Here is a 19,743-nt window from a genome sequence, read left to right on the forward strand (position 1 = left end):
GCTCCCCTTTCTACCCTGCCCGCTCTCCCAAACCTCCCCTACCCCCAGCCTCTGTCCCAGCCAATCTGTCTCTTTCACTTGCCCGAGCGCAGCAGCAATGGGTAAGCCTCTGCTTCTTTTCCTTTGCTCACTCTGACAATACCTTTGCTCTAGTAGACAATACCTTCTTCCTTTATTACTATCCGTCTGGCCCTCACCCATCCTTTATAACCGATCCCCTCAATGAAGCACCTGCATTCACCCCACAAGCGTTCAGTGAGTGTCCCCTAAATGCCAGGGCCTGTACTATGTGCTTTGTCTCCTTTACTGAGGAACCTCACAGGAACCTTGCAACGTTGGTGACATTATTCCCATTTTATAGACGAAGAAGTTAAGGCTCTAAGAGATAAGCTGCCTGTGGAAACAAATGAGGCCCAATTTACACAACTAGAGTATCTACCATGGGGTTAGGGCTCAAGCTTTCTGCCCCCTTCCCCTAGGACCTAAGTATTCCCAGTTCCATTCTAGAACAAAAGCTGAGCCACTGCCTGGGTGGCTCAGTTGTTTAAGCATCTGACTCCTGATTTCAGCCCAGGTCACCATCTCACGGTTCTTAAAAAAAATTTTTTTTTAAATGTTTATTTATTTTTGAGAGAGAGAGAGAGAGAGAGTAGGGGAGGGGCAGAGAGAGAGGGAAACACAGAATCCGAAGCAGGCTCCAGGCTCCGAGCCGTCAGCACAGAGCCCGACACGGGGCTCGAACTTACAGACCGTGAGATCATGACCTGAGCCGAAGTCGGACGCTTAACCAACTGAGCCACCCAGGCACCCCTCTCACGGTTCTTGAGATCGAGCCCCGTGTCCAGCTCCATGCTGACATCAAGGAGCCTGCTTGGGATTCTCTCTTTCCCCCTCTCTCTACCCCGCCTCTGCTCTCTCTCTCTCAAAAATAAATAAATAAACATAAAAAAAAAAAAAAACTTGTTGGCAGAAGTACCTGGAATATCAAGGAACTGAGCAGGATTTTACCCATGTGTCTATTACTGCTTCTATTTTACTCACAGGGTTGGCCCACTGTTCACAATAATTTCTTAGCCTGGGTAGGCAGGAAGCACAAGAGCCAAAAATGAGGGATCTCCGGTAAAGGCGGAATCAGCAATACGCTGGACAGAGTTCTAGTCGAGTTACACCACCAGGATGTCAGGACTTTCAACTGGATTAGTTGTAACAGGCCATTTCATTTTCTTAAAACAACCACAACAAAACCCCCACATAAATACATACACATGGAAACAAGAATTCCAGGAAAGACGGCGCTACCTTCACTGAAATAGTCCCCGAGGGATGTGCTTTGGCAAGCAGAAACGTAAGCCAGAGAAATGAGATACAAGAAACAATGGAAGATGCAGGAATCCGTACGACACGTGGCTCAATTAAATTAACAATGGAATTAAAAAAAAAAATGTTTAGGGGCGCCTGGGTGGCTCAGTCAGTGGCACAGGTCATGATCTCACGGTTCAGGGGTTCGAGCCCCACGTCGGGCTCTGTGCTGACGGCTCGGAGCTTGGAGCCTGCTTCGGAGTCTGTGTCTCCCTCTCCCTCTGCTCCTCACCTGCTCGTACTCTTATTCTCTTTCTCTCTCAAAAATAAATAAAAACATTTTAAAAAATTAAAAAAAGAAAGAAAGAAAATTCCAATACAACACGGTCACGCAATGAGCCACACAGACACACAGCAGATGTAATGGGGACACGCGGAGGGGCACCTGGCCCAGCCTGGTGTGTGTCAGGAGGGGCTCCCTAAAGCCCTCGGGCTACATCTCAAGGGGCGAGCAATAGTTGCCCAAGGAAAAGGAGAAGGTATTGCAGGTGGAGGGAATGGCAAAAGTTGAGGTGAGTCTAGAAGGAGCCGCCAACAGCTCAAAGTTGCTGGCGGGCAAAGCTGAGGCCCGGGAGCCCCAAGAGAGGAGTTTGCAGATGGGGTCTGGGTACCAGATCACGGAAACGTGTTTGGTCCCGATGCAACTGCAGGGGCTAATTCTTAGCCAGAGGGGTAGAATTCAGAGGCAGAGTTCTAGAAGATGGAAGAACCCACAGGGTAAGGGTAGGGGCAGACGGGGTGGGGGTGGGGAGGGGGGTGGACGTGGGCGTTTAAATGTGAACTGCGCTCAGGACAGAACCCCCACCCCACCTCCCAGCACCCTATCCCCCGCCAGGGCTGACAGCATTTAAAGCCGCAGGCCTGGGGGAGGCTGGCTTAACTCCCTCCCTCAGGCGGAGAGGCTGAGCCAGCTCTGGGACCTAGAGACACATCTGAGGAAGGAGGAAGGAGCACTCTGAGTTGAGACTCAGCCGGAGTCTCCAAACCGGCCTCACGCGCCAGCTTGAGGCCTGCTTCCCAGGAGGGCAGTTTCCGCCTAAGCGTCTCCCATTAAGGAGGACAGGAAATGTGAACGCACATCAGTCATTAAAATCTCACCGATCAATCGTAAAATAAAAACCTGACATGCCCGCAAAACCTCGGTCTCGCCAAGGCCACGGGTCAAACTGCCGGGGTAAACGCAATGTATGGAATGAAATTTCCGACTGTCTCCCGACTGCCACTACACGGCCGCCGACGCCGGCTGGCCCCGCACGTGCAGAAACACTGCGGTCCGAGGGCCCCTTCAGGTGGTCGAGGCAACCACCTCGTGTCTGTTCACTTCCAGCTTCTCCCAGACCTCCTCCCATCCCAAGCTAATCTCAAAACATCACATCCTTAACATAACCTCAGGTTCAGAGATATCCGTTGGCTGGGCACTGCTTCTGGGCCCAGTATCAATTCTGTGGTCCATAATCTGTCCGACCACTATCTCCCTAAAAACACAGGGTTTGGCTCTGGCCAGTCTGGTCTCTCCACACCCCACTTGCATGGGACTCAAATCGACAGGTCCCTGTGTGTATCATGTCCTTGTGTGGGTCACCCTGGACATCCTGCTTTTCCTTCACGGACCAAGCTCGCGACTTACGCCTCCAGGAAGTCCCTCCCAACGGTTTTATCGCACTAACCATCTCCATTTCCGACTGCTTATGGCACCGGCTCTCCTCACCATCTCCCTGGCCCTTAATCACACCCTCACCTTCTTCTTCTTTTTTTTTTTTTAAGTTTATTTATTTTGAGAGAGACAGAGACAGTGCAAGCAGGGCAGGGGCAGAGAGAGAGGGAGAGAGGGAAAATCCCAAGCAGGCTTGGCGTGGGCCTGATGCGGGGCTCGAACCCACGAAACTGTGAGATCATGACCTGGGCAGAAATCAGGAGTTGGATGATTAACCCACGGAGCCACCCAGGCAGGCGCCCCACACTCTCACACTCTTTACTCATCAAATGAAATAATGCAGATGAAACACTCTGGAAATGAGAAACCCTTACACCAAGAGAAGACAGCCATTTCTCGTGCGCACAACTCAGAGAATTGTGTCTAGGTATGGAGCAAACAGAAATATGGAAAATCAGAGACGCTCAGGGTGTTTTATGATAAAACTGGAACAAAAGGGTCTAATGACAGGGGGAGGATAATTATTAAATAAATGATGGCACAGCCATTAATAATGTTTACAAATAGTTTTTAACTATATGGAAAAATGCCAATGGAACACAGAAGTAACAGAGAAAGGATTCAGAATTATATCTAAAGTATGACCCTGCCTAGCATGTGTCCGTCCGCGTATTACATCAACCTTTATGAAAATGCAGACACTTAGCATAGACACGCGGCAACAGCTCTCTCTTGGGGTTTAGTGGTGTTTTGATTTTTTTTAAACTTTTTTAATTTTTCCACTTTTTTTCAACCATCATGTATTACTTTTCTGTTTTCATTTTTTTTAATTAAAAAAATTTTTAAGTTGATTTATTTATTTCAAGAGAGACAGAGAGAGTGAGTGGGGGAGGGACAGAGAGAGAGAGAGAGAGAGAGAGAGAGACCCCAAGCAGGGGATTGAACTCACAAACTGTGAGACCATGACCTGAGCTGAAACCAAGAGTTGGACGCTTAACCGACGGAGCCAGCAGGCGCCCCTCTGTTTTCATTTCTTAACAGATGTTTCCAAGTCATTAAAAAAAAAAAAAAAAAAAAAAGAAAAGATATACAGTGAAAAGTATAAGTCCTTCTCACCCTTCCCCCATCCCTCTGAGGGGATCCCAGTTAGTGGTTTCTTGTATGTCCCACCAGAGATGTCCTCTGGGGAGTATTACTTTGTATAACAAAAACAAGCTATGACTAGAAAAGGGTCTCTTGGTATGGGATAAGAATTTAAGAGGCATTCTGGCCCATGTTTGTGAGGGGGACTTCATAAATACGTGATGGCTGCCTCCTGCCCCCAGTGGAAACCTCACCAGAATCTCGGTGGTCGGTCAGTGAGTTCTGGGAGCACGGCTACTAACACAGAAGGCTGGAGACGGGCAAGCCCGTCCTTCTGGTTTTGGTTTTCATTCTCTCTTTCTTGTTTCCCGCTGGGGACTGTGGGTTTTATCAGTTATGACTCAAGCAGTAGAAGGTGGCCCTGTCAGCCGTCCTCAGCTCTGATGACCCCTGCTTCCCTGCTTTTATTTATAGTCATGGGAGACAAGCGTTGCAGTAGCTGAGGCTGTGTTAGTGCTGGATGGAAGAAACATTTGTGCCCACAAGTGGCCCCACAGACAATGGGACAGACAGCGGCCCTGGACCAGACAGAAAGCCACCAGCCCCTCCTTCCCTGCTTACGTCAAGGGTGGGACCTGAGGGGTGGGCTCAGTCTGGGAAACCCAAAGAAGGCAAGTTGTTCTGGCTAATCTCTCCTACCTTCCTGATGTAATATCTGACCCGGTTTCTTTTTCTTTTTCTTTTTCATCTATATTTTGTTTTCAAATACAAATGTAATACTTGTTCACTGTGAAAATTTCAACCATACAAAGTATATAGAGAAAGAAAGGAAGAAAGCAAGAAAGCAAGAAAGCAAGTTTTGCCCCATTCCCTCCTCCCTACAATGTAAGAAACCCTTAAATTTGGTATAAATCCTTCTAGGTCCATTAGCATTCATGTACAAACATAGAGTTTGGGACTGGTTTTAAAAGAAACACAGGCTTATACATACAGAATATTCTAATTTTTTTAACGTTTATTAATTTTTGAGAGACAGAGCGTGAGCTGGGGGAGGGGAAGAGAGAGAGGGAGACAGAATCCAAACCAGGGTCCAGGCTCTGAGCTGTCAGCACAGAGCCTGATGTGGGGCTCGAACCCACAACTGTGAGATTATGACCTGAGCCAAAGTCGGATGCTTGACTGACTGAGCCACCCAGGCGCCCCTACATACATAATATTGTACAAGTCACATCTTTCACTTAACAATAGATTATGGATACTGTTACATTTCAGTGTATGTTAGATCTCTCTCATTTTTTAAAAAAATTTTTTTGATGTTTACTTTTGAGAGAGACAGAGACAGAATGCAAGTGGGTTGGGGCAGAGAGAGAGGGAGGCACAGAATCTGAAGCAGACTCCAGGCTTCTGAGCTGTCAGCACAGAGCCCGACGTGGGGCTCGAACTCACGAGCTGTGAGATCATGACCTGAGCTGAAGTCGGACGCTCAACCGACTGAGCCACCCAGGCGCCCCTCTCTCATTTTTTTTAACGGCTCCATAAGATTCTATGGTATAAATATACCACCATTTCTTCATCTATTCCTGTATGGATGGACTTGCACATCGTTCCCAACTTTTCACTCTTGTAAGTAATACCGCAAAAAACCCAAAAACCGAAAAACAAAACCACTCCCCCTGCAACCGTTTATTTACTTCTTTGTGCACTTGTATAGGTTAATTCTGGGTGGTAAATATCTGGGGCTGGAATTTCTGGGTGACCCTCTTCATCGTGGGCTTGCTCTTTTCTCATTTCTACGTGTCAGAAAAGTAGGCAGCATCGGTCAGTCCGGGACAGGTGGGTTCCCAAATGTTATATCAGCTATTTACTAGAAAGATGCTATCCTTGCCTTCAAGGTGCTTATAATCTAGTTGGTGAGAATGGATGGCTGGATAAATAAATGATAAAGCAATCACACAACGATCTTGGGATCAGAGGGCCTTTGGAGGTCATTTATTCCAAGGTATCACTTAATAATCCTGAGGACGGCCATTTCAGCTACATTAACAGGATGGCCTTGGAGTCAAAAGATCCGAGTTTGAACTGGAGCCTCTACCACTCTGGTGTGTGACCAGGTGCAGATCACTTACTCTGAGACTCGGGTGTCTCATCTGTAAAACAGGGATGCTCAAACTAAAACAACAGGATTTTACAAGCCAATTAAACAAACGCAAGAAGCAATCTCTAAATGCCCAATACTGTGTCTGGAATAAGCAGGTGCTCTATAAACGTGAGCAAAGCCTCCAGTCAGAAGGAAGCTGTCCCAAGATGAGCAGGCCCTTCTGGGCCTGGAAGTACCAGTTGTCTGAAAGTCCTTGCCTCTGCAGCGCTGAAATCTACCTTGCAAAGCCTCTAGCCAGCGACCTTAGTATCAGGAGGAAGGTCTGGAACAGATGCTGTCAGAATAGGAGGGGAGAATCCTGAGACCACACGGCAGAAGCAGTCAGCCAGGAAAGGCCAACCTACTAGGGGGAAGTTCTTTGAAGTGCATTCGAAACGTGCCTTCCAGCTTTTTTCTCTGCTGGCCGTGCCTCAGCTCTGGATGCACTAAGGAACGAGCTGTGGGCGGTGCGTAATGAACCCGGGACCCAGAATTCCTGGGCAGCTCACGCTGAAATTAGCCGTCCTGTGGACATCTTCAAGTGTTTTCAACAAGCTGCTGCTATGTGTATACACATTAATTACACGCCGGTTGTCAATAATAATAAAAATAATAACGGCAGCTATTATTACATGCTACCTATCAGGTAACGCACGTACTATTTCTTGGGCCCTCACAGTAACGCTGTGAACAAGGCGCTAATATTGTCCCCTTTATGTGGGGGAAGACACTGAGGCTCAGGGGGTCAAGAGATCAGTGTAAGGCTACTCTGCAAGGAAGTGGCAGAAGCAGGATTTGTACACAGGACTCTTATGTCAAAAAGTACATACTCTTAACCATGATGCCCTATTTTCAAATGATCTAAGCTTTAAGAATTGGGGGGCGCCTGGGTGGCTCAGTCGGTTAAGCGGCCGACTTCGGCTCAGGTCACGATCTCACGGTCCGTGAGTTTGAGCCTCGCGTCGGGCTCTGTGCTGACAGCTCAGAGCCTGGAGCCTGCTTCAGATTCTGTGTCTCCCTCTCTCTCTGACCCTCCCCTGTTCATGCTCTGTCTCTCTCTATCTCAAAAATAAATAAACATTAAAAAAAAAAAAAAAGAATTGAGACCCCCCCCCCCCCCCCCACACACACACACAGAAGCAGCCACAAGCCAAAGGTCTGTTAGTGAGAAACCCAGGGACTGACCCAGGAGGAAGCATCTCAGCTAGGGAGCATAAACGCAGTTGGCTGACGTTCTGGAAAGAAGACACTTGAAACGGTGATGGGGGAGCAAGACATGTGGCAGGCTTGTGTTCGTTCCCTAGCCCACCCACGCCCAGCGCAGGTATCAGCTAATACATACCTGGGCCCGTCACAAGGACCCATTCTATGACAAAGTTCAAATCTGCTATCCACTTTATGTTTTTAAATGTTTATTTATTGAGAGAGAGACAAAGAGAGAGAAAGAGAGAGACAGAGAGAGGGAGAGAATCTCAAGCAGGCTCTGCGCTCAGCACAGAGCCAGACGCGGGGCTCGAACCCACGAACCGTGAGATCGTGACCTGAGCCAAAATCAAGCGACTGAGCCACCCAGGTGCTCCAGCCATTCATTTGAGAAAACCTGGCTCCAGGCTATTTTGCTTTGGTTGTTGTTATTGGTTTGGTTGTTTGGTTATTTTTGTGGTTGTTGTTGAAGGGGGGTCGGGGACAGAGGGAGCAGGAAAGAGAACCTCAAGCCAACCCCAGGGAGGGGCCCTGACCTGAGCCAAAAAATCAAGAGTGGATCACTTAACCCAATGAGCCACCCAGGCGCCCCTAGGTTTTTTTTTTTTAACAGCTACCGTCTTCATAAACATGGCCAGTACCTTGTCCTCCGGGCCCCTGATAAAGAGCATTGTAGACACTTTAAAAGAAGTGTTACAATGGCATTTTCAATTCAACTTTTGAATCCTTTGCAGGAGGAGAGCCAATGGCGGATTGAAGAGGTCACTGGGGCCTCGCTGACCCACACAGACAATTATGGAATTGGTATGCAGGAGAACGTTGGGGGAGGGGAGTAGTATTGAAGGGGAAAAAAAAAAAAACACCCCAACCACACGCATGCCTCATTTTCTACACTAAACTGGCAAGGAATTTTTAATGTATGTTGTGTAAAAAAAATTTCAAGTGTGTTCTGTGGGTGGTATTTTGTGTATTTAAACATTTTGATTAAGGGGGCCTGCAGGGGATACCATTCGGTAATGATCAATTTCCAAAGATTACAGTGCCATAAACTGCCCCCGACACCAGAATCATGCCAAACACAATCAGCTTTCTTTTGATGAGTCAAAATGCACTTCTGGATCTTGCCAAGCCTTGAGGTCATCATTACAAGCAACATTTGGTTGTGAAAAACAGCTCTCCTTGTTTAACCTTTTGAATTGGATTCTGAGCAAGGGAGCAGTTCCCTGGGCTACGGTTAATCCCACTGAAATACAACCACTTATTCCCCTCCTCTCTGGGTTTGTCTCTGGTCTTCCCAAGTGGCACTGGCTTCGAGCAGGGTCTACCTGTAATTCAGAGCAGATGGAGAAAGACAGGCTCAGCCTCCCTGTAAGGGAGGAGGCTCCAAGTTCGTTGTAGTCACTGGTGACTGGTTTTGAAATTGAGGAACTAGTTTGAGGAACCTTAGAATAAACAAGAAACCCAAACAACTCGGCTTTCCACAGAAGACTTCCAACGTGCGGGGGTTAATGGAAGGAAGCACTGTGGCAGTGGAACCCTGCCCATGGCTTCATTTCGGATGCTGCCATACCATACCCTTTGGCCGACTGGCCTGAGTGATGACTTGAGGACGTGAGCAGCAAAGGTGACTTTGACACGTCCCTGTATAATACAGCCCTTTATAATACAGTCGCATTCTTGCCCTCCTCTGGGAAGAGAAGAAAGGCTTGGGACCTGTGGGATAACGGGGAATATTCCAGAGGCTCTCAGAGTAATCCTTGGTAAAGGAGGGGAAACCGTGAATAGCCTGTGGCTCTCTCAGGCCGTCAGGGCCTAGAAGGAGGAATATGGATGCTATTCTTGTACTTTCACTTGACCACAAATACTTAGCCAGTGGTTCCCATTCTCCAGGTGCCGTGCTGGCCAAAAGATGCCATGGTGACCAAGACAGACAAGGTCCTTGCCCTCATGAGGCTTTCACCGTCGTAACCCTGGAAAGGCTCTTCTGGAATGCTGAACTTGGTTATTAAGAAGCACTGTCATGGGTCAGGCTTTGAATCATCTGCCTACGAGCCTGTGTCGGAGTGGCACCAAGCACATGGGCTCGGTCACTGTGTCACCGCCTTCTCTATTCCAGCCTGGAAGGCTGGGGTAAGTCAGCCACGTCTTTAATGGCTGGCTCCCTGTGGTCTGCTTCTGCTCTGAGGCATGTGCAAGCACACATTTCTCCTGACTGCCATACGCCTCTGCAACTATGCTCCTTTCTCCCAGAGTGCTGAGGTTTCCAGATTGTTCTCAAGCTCCTTTTCCAGGCTGACAAGTGGTACAAGAGCCCAAGATGAGAAATGCTGAGGGTGTTCCCATCCGGACACCTGCAGGATGGGAGGTGGCGCTCCTTGCCTCGGAGGAGCTGTGTGTGTGACCGTACCGGGCCCCGCAGGACAAGGAGGGTCCCCGGGCCACCACGTCTTCCTGGCTCCTCTCCAGCCTCCTCAGTCACGGTTCATTATTTAGCACCTGCAAGGTCTGTCTCCTCCCGCCCCGTCCCCACCACAGTGAGCTCCTCGAGGGCAGCACCTCAGTTATCCTCGTTTCTATATTCTAGCACCTGCCAGAGCCTACAACCGTGACATTCTTGGCAAGCACTCATCGAAAGGGTGACTGATGCGCTCCTGAAGAATAACCTGGTGCCTCGGCTCCAAGAGTCTGGCCAGCCTAGTGTCTGAGTGTCCAGACCGGCCATTCATTCAGTGAGCCGGAAGGGGCAGAGACAGCTCCCTATACCAGGGGTCACAGCACGGTGCTTATATTCTTTCTTTTTTTCTGTAAAAGTTTTTAATGTTTATTTATTTTTGAGAGAGAGAGAGAGAGACAGAGTGTGAGCAGGGAGGGGTGGAGAGAGAGGGAGACACAGAATCCAAAGCAGGCTCCAGGCTCCGAGCTGTCAGCACAGAGCCCGATGCAGGGGCTCGAAGCCATGAACTGTGAGATCGTGACCTGAGCTGAAGTCGGACGCTTAACCGACTGAGCCACGCAGGTGCCCCAGCACGGTGCCTGTATTCTGACTATACGGGGGTACAAGGAGGTGTCATGCAAGCTGGGTCCTGAGCCGCCCTTGTCCCCTTTCCTAAATGCTGACCTTGAAGACCCAATGATTTCCAAGTCTTTGAGACGGTGACCCTTCTGAACTAGACAACATCCATCTGGGCTCCGATGTGTGCACATATGCTCGCTAGGAGGTAGTACATACACAAATCTCTGCCTTTTACATTTATCTCTGTAAAGCTATTCCTGCCTCTCAAAGTACAGCATCTACCAGCTGGGACTATTGAGCATGGGCTCAAGAAGCCTGGTTCATCCAACTCACTTCTGGGGCCAAAGAAGTCCATTTCTAATCTTAATTGGTAATGACATCCTCATCTGAGGCTGGCTAAGGCCCCCTTTCCTCCTACCCCTCCCACCCCAGGTCATCCCTGGTATTGACCAGCAGAACTAGGAGTACTGGCAAATTCTGGCCCAGTAAAAGGACACATCAATGAGAGCATCAGGTGGGTGGTTAATCGCAGACACAACGGCTCTTTGCACTTACAGGGGCCACCATCCCGATCCGACATCATGCTCTGCCCATGAGGAAGAGCTTCTTTGCTCAGAGTTGCTGGAGGCATCCAGCTGGAATGACATCCGACTGCTCTGGCTTTCCAGGCCACCTGCATGCCACGGGCGACATGTCTCTTCTTCACGGCGGAAAGATACAGAAGGGCTTCTTGGTGCCCCATGGCTTTGTCCCCTCGCAATCAGTCATTAATAGTAACTGAACACCCACTTTGGGTAAGATACTGCTTGGGGAGGTAGGAAGGTACCTGAAAGGTGCAAGCAACCTTTGAGACTTCCGGGTAACCCTGCCCAGACTTGTATTTTCTTATCAACCTTGACCTCCTTTTGGTTACACAAACTTCGTGGTATAAGAGAGTATCAAATGAATAGCTTTCTGTTGACTTTTTCTTAGACCCACAGCAGCTGCCGTTCTGGCTCCACCCCTCCCAGGTCTGGCAGAGCTTGCAGAAAGGCTGAGAGGCATGGGGCCAAGGTGGGGGAATAAAGGAGGAACTAGTGAAAAAGTACAATTCCTACCCCGGGAGCAGTTCCTCTGTTCTGTGGTCGCAGCACCGCATAGTGAAAAGAGCCTGGGCTTTAGTTCAGATACTGCCATTAACTGGCCGCGTGGCCTTAGGCAACTCTGCTTCCTTGGGCCACAGTTTTCTCTTTTGTAAAACGGGGGAGAATGTAGAGCGCCTGGGTGGCTCAGTCGGTTAAGTGTCCGACTCTTGGTTTTGGATCAGGTCATGATCTCCCAGTTCGTGAGCTGGAGCCCTGAATCGGGCTCTAAGCTGACAGTACAGAGCCTGCTTGGGATTCTCTCTCTCCACCCCTCCCCTGCTTGCGTGCTTTCTCTCTGTCAAAAATAAATAAATAAACTTTAAGAAAAATAGGGGAGGGGTGCCTGGATGGCTCTGTCGGTTACGCATCTGACTCTCGGTTTCAGCTCAGCTCATGATCTCGCGGTTCACGGGTTGGAGCCCCGCATCAGGCTCCGTGCTGACAGCGAGAAGCCTGCTTGGAGTTCTCTCTCTGCGCGCCCCACCCCCCCGCCCCCGGTTGCTTGCTCTCTCTTTCTCCAAATGAATAAATAAAAATAAAAATCATTTTTTTTTAAATAAAGAAAAATAGGGGAGAATATAAATGATAACGATCATTTCTAGGCTGTAATTCTAATAGCTCTTTCTTGACACAGTGGTTGAGGCCTAAAGGTCACTTAGCCATGCCTGCCTGAAGTGAGGGCTGGCTAGTTCGGATGGATGGGGTGTGCATATGGGGCTGAGGTGGAGTCTGCGACCACTTGCAAGGTAATACTAGCGTTTCCTCCGAAGGCTTCAATAAAGTCAAGGCCACTTTGAGGCTAACCGTGGACATTGCCTACAGATGTCCCTGATCGGCAGTCAGGCTGAACACCAACCACACTGGTCTAGAACAGAGAGTCTGAACAAACCTTGTCTTGATGGACCCCTGGTCGTGGCCTTAGTGCTGAGAGGGTGAACAGAAGCCACAGGAACCAGACACTGGCTGGCAGGGGTGTCTCAGGACTTTCCTCTGCTCCTTCTTTCTGGGCCCAAACGCTGGTCCCGGAAGTGTCGACAACTGAGGTGGCGGTGGGCTTGGAATGACAGTGTTCTGAAGTCCAGGGTTGAATCTAGCCTTCTTGATCACCGCAGCTCTTTAGAGCCTTCCAACTCAGGTGGCAAAAAGAGAGGCAGGTAGAAAAGGGTTCCCCAAAAGGTCTTTCACACCAAAGTATGGTTTGCATCTCTCTGCTCTTTGCCAAGGGGTTTCCCAGCTCCCTGGAGCCAAAGCTCCCCTCCAGCTTCTTTGCTGACTGTCACTGGAAGTGGGCCATTTTCCACCCTCAAGGTGGCTGGACTCAGGAGTGCAGTGACACTGCTGATCTGGGCTCTGTGCCTTGTTCACATGACCCCCCCCAACCCTTCCCCCCTCCCCGCCCCAGCCAGGGGATCCATCTATCTGTCGGTTGGCAAGCCTTGGCTCCAACCCCTGCCTCCAAAGCCCTTCTGCTGAAATGAAAGTGATTTCTGAAAGAGAGCTGTCTCTTCTTCTTTTATAAAGTGTATATATATATATATATATATATATATACTTTTTTTATTTTAGTAATCTCTACACCCACCAAGGGGCTCGAACTCATGACCCCAAGATCGAGAGTCGCACGCTCTTCCGACGGAGCCGGCCAGGTGCCCTGTGGCAGAGAGCTTCTCTGACAAGGTCTGCTCAAGACTTCCTCTGCGACTGTGCCGGGGAATAAGTCGCCTGTCACCTACACCCCTGCACGGGTGACTCACCTTCTGGAGAAAGTGCTCTGCTCACCTAAGCAAAGCTGCCTGGAAAATGACTAAGGCACCTATCAAATGCACTCCGTGGGGCCGACCAGTTAGTGAGCCGGGTCCAGACATGCTGCCTCTCACCTCCGGCCTGAAGTCAAGTGTGGGGCTACCACTCCGGGCCTGCTGGTTTCATTTTCATCTGAACTGAGCTCCACATGAGGCTTGACATCCGGTGATCTATTTTTTCTAAAAACTAGGTTCACTTTAGAAATGACTCTGGCCATGAAGGCAGCTTCCCCAAGAGAAAACAAAATGTTATTTAAAGGGAACGTCAGCCTGGTGGGAGCCTATATTTTTGTTTTGTATCAAGAAGAGGAAAAAAGAACTTAAAATGTAACGTGAAACTTTTTTCCCCCTTGGGTGACTTCTCATTCTTTAAATATTTATTTATTTCGAGAGGGAGAGAGAGCATGAACTGGGGAGGGACAGAGACAGAGAGGGAGAGAGAGAGAGAATCCCAAGCAGGCTCCGAGATGTCAGTGCAGAGCCGGACACGGGGCTCGATCTCACCAACCGTGGGATCATGAGCCGAAACCAAGAGTTGGACGCTTAACCGACTGACCCAACCCAGGTGCCCTCTTTCTTCAGAACCAAAATTTCCCTTTGAGTCCCTCAAACAAAGAACAAGTCCTTGTTGACTTATGTTCTATACGGCATTTTCCTACTTTTCATCTCCAGAGTTAAGGCGGGGACCCGCTACACCACATGGGGGACACAAGGGAGGCCTGGAAAGAAAGGCCCAGCCCTGCTTCTGGCTCAGAGTCCTGGGAGGGCCGAGGCTGGCCTAGGTCTAGGATCCCCCACTCTGATCGGGCAGAGCCTGGGCCTCTGTAGGCTCCTTTGGAGGGTGGTGAGGACAGTATCTAGTATAAGATGGGGAGAACGTGACAGCTAAAACCTCTGCCCAGAAGAAACATCCCCCGGAGGTCCTACTGAGAAAATGACTCTGCCCTGTCAGGCAGTCTGACCCTCCTTGACAGCATCTTCCAGAAGAAAAGGCAGCTACCACTACTGCTAAGCTACTGTGTCCTGCGGCTTATTACGTGCCAGGCACGGAGCTCAGCACTTTGCACAGGTGCTCTCATTTTCTACTCAAAACAACCCCGTGAAGTATTTCTGATCCCATGTATAGATGAGGCACCCAGTGCTTGGAGAAGCGAAGTGATTTGCCTGAGTCACACGGGCAGACCGTGGCAGAGCTGGACCTGACCCAGGTCTGTCTGACATGACAGCCCCAACCCCCACATTTGACCCCGGAGACACCACCAGACTTGCTCTACTGCTCGGGCCAAATCACCTGACCACTCGGCCCTAATTTCTGCCATCTGCAAAATGAAGACAAGTAGACTCGTCCAGAGAACGTGCTAGTCCTCGGTCAGCCTTTTAGTAACGAGCAATTGTGAACAACCAATGCCACTCCATCGCTGTCAACGACACTCATTACTATTTTAGCATAAACAGAGAAACACAGCGGCTACCCCGGTGTAGTCACATTCAAAATTGGCATGTTCAGGGGGGAAAAAAAAGTTACTCATGAAACTTATCCTTTCATGAGTAAGTTAGTAGAAAAAGCAGTGAAACAGATGTTAAGAAACGTGTGTTTAGCTTCTGGGCATGACGGTGCTCTCCTGAAGAATCTTGTGTGCCCTATTTCTCCTTAGGAGGCTTCCCTTTCCTGATCTTCGGCCCTGCCTTTCTTGACAAAGTAGAAGTATAAAAAAAGTACAAAAAAAAATGGCTACAACGTGCCATTACTCTTCATGCCATATAATTTTAAGGGATTTAAAAGCCCTAAGACAGCAAGCGATTAAAAGCCCTAAGACAGCAAGCCGGGAGGAGGCTCCGTTCAACTAGAACACAAAGAAGGACACACGGGCCACCGAAGGGAAAATGGCTTTTCTCTGCAGTGCCACTCAGGTGTGGAAGACAAGCCCCGAACTAACGACCGTCCGCCCGACGTACGTCGATGTCTCACTCCGCTCGACTGCAATGTTCTACTACCCAGGCTGCCCTATGTTTAGCCTTCTATTTCTGATCTACTGCTTTCAACATTTCAGTCAGCACCACCAAGTAAATGCATAAGCCTTCACACGTGCATCACTGCTAACGCTCGCTCCACCCCCTTGAGAGGGCCCAGCCTCCACTCCTTGCCCTCCGAGTCGAGTCTCGAGTCGCGGTGTGGTGTGCACAGGCCAGAGGGCCCGGCCTATCCTTCGAGTTCCCCAAATCCGCTGCCATGGAAGGGTCTCCCTTCCCGCCAATTTCACACCGGTGCCATCAAAAGTGCCCGTTGTGCTCAGATGTTTCCAGTTTAACTGAAATACTAAAATGGGGCAAACAGGAAGCATCAGACACAACTGCGGTAGTGACTTATTAATCACGAAAGCAGAATTTTAGTTGCATTTTAACCTTTTGCCAGGAAAAAAAAAAACAGCTTTGAGATGATGGAAGCCTTTGGTACAAACAAGCTGCCTGTGAGAGTATCAAGCTGACTTATACTTTTCACGTAGGACTGATTCTGCTTCCACGATTTCTTAACTATCCTCCCGGAAAGAACATCTGTCAAGCCAACTGGTATGAATCTGTCAGCTCTTCATCAAGGCAGGCAGACCTGTTCGAAAAGCTCGTGTGCTGTCCACGGAGACAGGAAAAAAAATAGGAAATGAAAAGTGACTTCACGGGCCAAAGTGATAGAGCCCTCTTAAGGGGGTGCCAACGACGAAGAAAACAATGCTGGACGAAGCTTTGTCTTTCCCATCTCTACAGATCTCTCACCAGACCTTGGCCGGGATGAACTGTTACCATGAACCAAAAGGATCACAACAGTTGCCCGGAGTTGGACAACCAATCAGGGCCCAGCCTGCTTCTCAACATTAAATGATATATAAACACTCCAAGCAGATCACAAAGGAGTCAGTGTTCAACAGGAGAACCAAAATGAGGAACCAAACCTCCATCTGTTGAGGCGAAACGGCCAACCAGACATTTTTGTTTAATAGATGAAGGCTCATTTGGCAGGGTCTCTGTCTGTGGTGCCGCTCCCACAAACCCTACCAGACAATACCAGGGGCAAAAAACCCCCTTCAGAACGGCTCCTTATAATCTGAAAACAGAAGATGATCTGAAGGTTGGCAGCTTGTTGCTGTCTGATTTTACAACAGTGTTGGAACATACACCTGGGTACGTATTTCTAAAGTTACTTTTATTTTGAGACCTTCTGAGAAGTTCACCACACCCTTCAAAATAAATGAGGATGTCTTAAAGGTGTCAGAGAGAGGTCTGGCATCACCACACCCAAGGAACTGACTTTGACATCACTTAAAAAACACCAACAGTAAATCCGAATACATCGTAAGCAAGCCAAGCACCTGTCCTCTCACGGCAAGAGCATAAATACCACGCTAGACCTCTCCCTTCTTCCTGCAACCAAGTCCCATAACGTGGTCCTGGTCCAGGGGAAAGAACCCTGGTAAGACTCCAGTGGCCCAGGCCTCTCACCCTGAGTTTTGGCTAGAACGCATTAGGCAAAATGTATACTACCCACCCACCCCCACCCGCCCCAGGTGCCTCACCTATGAAACAGGACAATACCGTCTATGTCTTCCTGCAGATGTCTGAAGGAAAATGGAGGTTACAGGTATGAAGACACTAAGTAAAAAACACATCACTAATGTTAAGATACTATCTCCCTCTAATCTCTCAGAGACTATGTTTCTAGTCAAGCGGTTTTCAACATTTTTCCTGGAATGAACTTCAGACTGCTCTTCTGTAGCGGGCCCCATTTCTCACCGTTTAACTTCGTCGGCTTAGACGCCTTAATCAAGCCACTGGTGTTCACCGCCTCCAGTTAAAAATAATCCTGCCACTTCTACCACTGATTTCTGTACCTTTTCTCTGCTTATCCTCTGCTCCCCACACTACCTCCCCAGCACACCGTTCAAGACCGAAAGCAACAGTTTTAACTCTATTTAGGAGGGAAGCACTTCTGAAGTTGCCCAGCACCAAGGAGGCTTCTGGGGCAGGTGAGACTGCACTCTACAAGCGGCCTCTCTCTACCTGGTGCCTGGTGGGCTTCCAAGATGGGAACATTACACCGGACCCGGATAAAGTCCTGAGCGTAGCGGACATAAGAATCACAGAAGGGTCAGGGTGAGAAAGGATGCCGAGAGTGGCCAGCATTGCCCCACCGGGTGCCAAGGGCAAGCTCCGCTCCTTCTCCCCGCTTCGGAGTGTGACCCGAGAACTTCCCAAGGGAAGGCCGAGGGTTTCACGGCCACAGCAGGTGAGAGGACGCACAGATCCGGGGCGCTTGTGCATCCGCCACCTTCCGTCCCGAGCCGAGGCGAACCCCCACCCTGCGGGCACCCAGGGAGAAGAGTAGGAGGGGCGGGCTCGGCGGCAGGGGAGGCTGAGCGCGGGGTCAATGGGGGCGTTGCGTTGGGGAAGGGGAAGCAGGGCGCCCCTATGCGCGCTCTCGGCGAGCGTGCGGCCTGCGGGGGTGCGAGACGAGAGCAGCGTGCGACCTTGGCCCTGGCAGCGTGGTGCGAAGCGAGCGCCGGCGGCCGGCCGCCGGGGGCTCGCGCGCGAGTGGATCCGACCGTCCGCGCCGCGGACCCCCACCATTCCGGGCGGCGGGCCAGGTCGCGGCCCGACCCCGGGCTGTGGGGCGATTCTTCCCCGCCGTTCCCTCGGCGCCCCGCTCGGAGTCCCGGGATCCCGTTCAGTCACTTACCGGCTGAGCGCCGATCTCCCCAACCAGCGAGTGTCGCGCTCCCCTCGCCCGCGGTCTCCCGCCGTCGGCCGCCGACCGCTGTGCTCCGGGACCACGGTCGCCCCGCCCCGGCCTCGGGCCCCGCCCCCCGCCACCGCCTCGGGCCCCTCCCCCCCCTCCACCGCCTTCCAGGCCGCCCCCGGGGCCACGCCTCCCCCGGCGGCTGCAGATTTGTCCTGCTTCGCGCCTCCTTGCTTTGGCCGCACCTCCGCCTTTGGCCCCGCCCATTCCTCCAGTCTAACCAATGAGACGTCTCGCCCCGTCATACGGCCCCCTAGCAACGATTGGCTAACAAGGCCTTGTTTCCAGAAATGGGCACTATTTCCGGACAGTGTTTATAGAGCAGAGATTGCCAGGCGGACAGATTGACAGAAGGCGGAGGCGGCCGGGGTGTTGGTGCAACCGCACATGCGCGCTGGGCTTCTGGCAGTCTTTTTATGGGTTGCGTGCTTCTGGACATTACGGGAAGGAAGGGCGAGTGTGCGCATGCGTGGGCCCCCTAGGCCTCGGACTAAGGTTACCTTGGAGACGACGAGGCGCTCTTGCTCCTGGATCTGGTCCTGCTTCCTCTTTGCAATTAGCCTCGGTGTGGTGGTTGGGGGGGGGAGGGGGGAGCGGGGAGGAGTAGAAACACTTTTATTGAGCACTTACTGTGTGCCCCGCGCTGTAGACTCCCTGAGGACGAGTAAGACAGGTTCTGATGCCTTACCTTGAGAAGATTGGGGAGCCTAGGCCCTTCATGGGTCAGATCCAGGCCTGGATCTGGATCCAGGACGTGTTGAAATCCAGGCCTGAGGAGAGCTTGCTGATGGAGTGGTGCAACCCCTTTCTACGGCCAGGGAGCAGCGTGGTGAGAGCGCTGCGCGAGGCATCTCCTCGCTGGGTTTACAGGTTACAGAGCCAGAGAGAAGACTGGAACGTTACCTGTGCAAGAAAAGGACCTGGAATCTGAACATGCTCCAAGGTGTCAACAGTGCTTCTTTCTGAATGGGGAGTGGGGAGTGGTTAGGGAGGTAGGGGTATTTTTTTCTTTTCTAACCTTTGCCTATCTGTGTTTTCCAGTGTTTCCACCGTGAGCTTGTATTTTATTTGTAATAAAAAATTACAAACTTAAAAAAAAAGTTTGCAAAATAAAAGATACACCCCTATCCGGGCACCCCACCTCCTTCGGTGGTCCACAGCAGGCAGGTCTGGCAACTGGATCCAGTGGTGGGATTAGGAAGGCCCAATCTGAGATGTCTTGGGAAGCAAGGATCATGCCATCTCTGAAAGTGTTAGAACAAAGACCCCAGGAGCTGTCGTTTTCAGGCGGTCTGTGGTAGCTCAAAGCCTATTTTTGGAGGTCCGTGTTGTTGGGGGTTACCCGAGGCCAGGGGTCAAAAACTCGCAACCTAAGGGCCTCACCCACTCACTCAGGCCACAGATATGTTTTGTTTGGCTGGCGGAATGCTTTGTTTTGTTTTGTTTTTTTTTAATTTAAATGCCTTAGAGCAGTTCCTCACAGCCTCTGCCTGTGTTGTCTTACACCCAGCCACTTAGCTTATGTCAGTCATCCTTGTCGCCCCTGAAGCATTTGAAGTTGTGGTCCTCAGTAATGCCCATG

At 50.3% G+C, this 19,743-nt stretch overlaps 1 protein-coding gene across 1 annotated transcript in view; it reads right to left on the reverse strand.

Annotated features, from left to right (window-relative positions):
- MAP3K14 (mitogen-activated protein kinase kinase kinase 14) overlaps positions 1 to 18,190 on the reverse strand; it is a 43,099-nt gene extending 24,909 nt beyond the window's left edge. Inside the window, exon 1 of the mRNA XM_042967011.1 lies at positions 18,102 to 18,190. The gene's annotated coding sequence lies outside the window, so the exon portion shown is untranslated. The remainder of the gene's footprint in view (positions 1 to 18,101) is intronic.
- Between the last annotated feature and the right edge of the window lie 1,553 nt (positions 18,191 to 19,743).

The sequence above is a fragment of the Panthera tigris genome, chromosome E1 (genome assembly GCF_018350195.1).
Source record: "Panthera tigris isolate Pti1 chromosome E1, P.tigris_Pti1_mat1.1, whole genome shotgun sequence".
In the NCBI taxonomy this organism is placed as follows: Eukaryota; Metazoa; Chordata; class Mammalia; order Carnivora; family Felidae; genus Panthera; species Panthera tigris.